A 2539-nucleotide genomic window follows, 5' to 3' on the forward strand; every position below is an offset into this window, starting at 1 on the left:
ACTAGCTGTTCTTCAAGAAAAGGCTGTGGCAGCCAGTTTCCATAAAGATTTACAGCCTTGGGAATGCTATGCGGCAGTTCTCCTCTGTTCTGTAGGTCACTACGATCTGGCCTCAACTCGACAGCAGTGGCTTTTTGGGTCTTTCTTTCCTGCACTGTCCCTCTCCCTCCTGGCCACATGCCAAAAGTTTGTGAGATTACCTCTAAGAGAAACTTGTTTTCACCCTCTCTAGGACAGACCTGTTCTCTTTATGGTCCAAGATATGTTTAATATTCTTCTCCAGCACCACAACTCAAAGGTTATAAATGGTTCATAAGAAGTTGGGTGCAGTCTTTCATGGGCCTTTTAGTTACCTTGATGACGTTTCATTTAAGCTAGGAGAGAAGTTCGAAACACCAGCCAAAGTTGGTCTACCTATTGGCTTCTCCTTGTTTGATTGTATATAGGTTGTCAGAAGTACAGTATGACTTTTCCTGGGAGAAGAAAGTCATTAAGTGGGCTGAAGATATTAAGAACATCCAAGAAGCCCAACAGGAAGCTGAGCACAAAGCTGAGGAAGCAGAAACTAAAGTGAGTTCCATAGTGGCCCAGAAGATGACAGCAAAACAGGCTTCTCCAAGACTCACAGCACAGCTTCAATGCCACCTCCTAGTAATCCCATCCTCCCCAGCTCACAGCACAGCAGCATTCTCACTCAAACTTGAGTCGGCAACAGTGCCATGAAGCAGAATGTTCTCAGCCCACCTCACACAAAGGCAGATTTCAATCCTGCTGACAGTGAGTGTGAAGAAGACCCATTTGATAATCTGGAATTGAAAACTATTGATGAGAAGGAAGATCTGAGAAACATTCTAGCAGGAACCACTGGGCCTGTCCTGGCTCAGCTGTTGGGCAGTAACTTGCCTGGGGGAGGTTCTGGGTCTGTTATAGGATGAGAAGATCCTGGCATCCTTAGAGCAGGCAACCCTGGAGTTTAAGCCTCATCACAAACCCGATGGTTTTATAATCTTACCACAGTTGGGCAACTGTGAAAAGACATGAAAAGACGTTGCTGTCTTCCAAAGTGTCCCTTCCCTCCATCCCTGCAGTAAGCAATATCAAATCCCTGTCTTTCCCAAAACTTGACTCTGATGACAGCTGTCAGAAGACAGCCAAGCTGGTGAGCTCTTTCCACAGTACATTCAGCCTCTGCAATGGCAGGTTCTGGAATTCCTTAAAGCCTTCTATACAGAGCAGTGCCAGTGAGCTCACTGGGCATCACTCTCTTGGGCTTTCAGCTTTGAAGTTGGACAGAGGCACAGAGGTGCCAACCCTGTCCACTTCTTTCCAGATGCCTTCCCTCTCTGTCTTGTCTGTATGCACAGAAAAATCATCACCTCCAAATACAGATCCTATGGTCACTCCTAATTTATCAGTGTCACAGTGCCCAACACTTCCAGCTGTCCCCAGGTCTATTCGGAAAAGCAGACACTGTCTCCCAGTGAGTGACAGGGTGTGGAGGGAGTGGTCAACACGGGCTACTCCTATGGGTATGTGTCCTGAGAGCCATGAAGAAGGGAAAGAAGATTGAACAGATTCTCTACTATCTTTTTGCACATGGACAGCTTTGTTAGAAGGCCTTCTATCCTCTTTTAGTGGAAGAGGCTTTGGAAATGCACCAGTGTTTGGAGGAAAAGATGGACTTTCTTCAGTTAATGAGCAAAGTTAAGAAAATGGGTTTTAAACTGAAAGATATTAAGGAAGGTTTACTATTACACAACAATGGCCAGGACAATGCTTTGAATGACCTCATGTTACAGGGAGGAGCCAGCTAAGAGCAGGCCCTGCCCACACCTTTCAAAGGAATCACCATCCCCTAGAGGCTTTGTGGAGTCCCAAGGAGGGAAGAAAGGCCAACGTTCTGGATTTCCTTTCGGGAGCAAGAGTCAGGTGTAGAATCTGTGCCTGACAGTCTTTCTGCCCTAGACTCTGAACTGCAGGCTTAGGGCAATTTGGGCACGTGAATGCCCCCACGACAGTCCTGTCTCCTCACATATTAAGTGTGTTTGTTTTGAGAAGTGTCCTTTTCACCTCAGCTCTTCTGAGATCACCTTATTCTTCCTGGGTTCTGTATCTTCTCAGCCCAAACCTGACCTGGCAGCTGAGAGGAGTCTAGAAGAGGCATGAGGGCCAGGCTGTGCCGCTGTAGGGCTCAGCTGCTCCATTGCTCTGCCCACCTCTGGCTCACTGGTGGTGGACTGAACTCTTTTCCAGGTTCAGTACAATTGAAAGGTTCTTTCAGGGTTTTGTTTATACCCCTAACCCTCTTTGATGATGTCTCTTAGTATTACGCTGATCTGCAACAATGCAAAGAATGTCCTTCCCCTGTGGGGTCCTGAGTCTACCTCTTCTGCCAGGCAGTCACCTTGCTTCCTTGCCCAGCCTGTTCCTTTTGGCTTGATTCAGACCACAGCCCTCTCTTACGCAGGGTTTACTGCTCCAGGAAACAGATGTTGGCTTAAAAAAATCCCCTAGTCTTAGAAATCAGTCTTTTTGGTTT

The 2539-nt window shown here is 46.9% G+C and overlaps 1 pseudogene; it reads left to right on the forward strand.

Moving 5' to 3' along the window:
* The first annotated feature begins 305 nt into the window (after nt 1–305).
* LOC102845421 lies at nt 306–1814 on the forward strand (annotated as a pseudogene).
* Nucleotides 1815–2539: the final 725 nt, after the last annotated feature.

This window comes from Elephantulus edwardii, unplaced genomic scaffold, assembly GCF_000299155.1.
Source record: "Elephantulus edwardii isolate Elephantulus edwardi_28Jun2011 unplaced genomic scaffold, EleEdw1.0 scaffold00334, whole genome shotgun sequence".
NCBI classification, from domain to species: domain Eukaryota; kingdom Metazoa; phylum Chordata; class Mammalia; order Macroscelidea; family Macroscelididae; genus Elephantulus; species Elephantulus edwardii.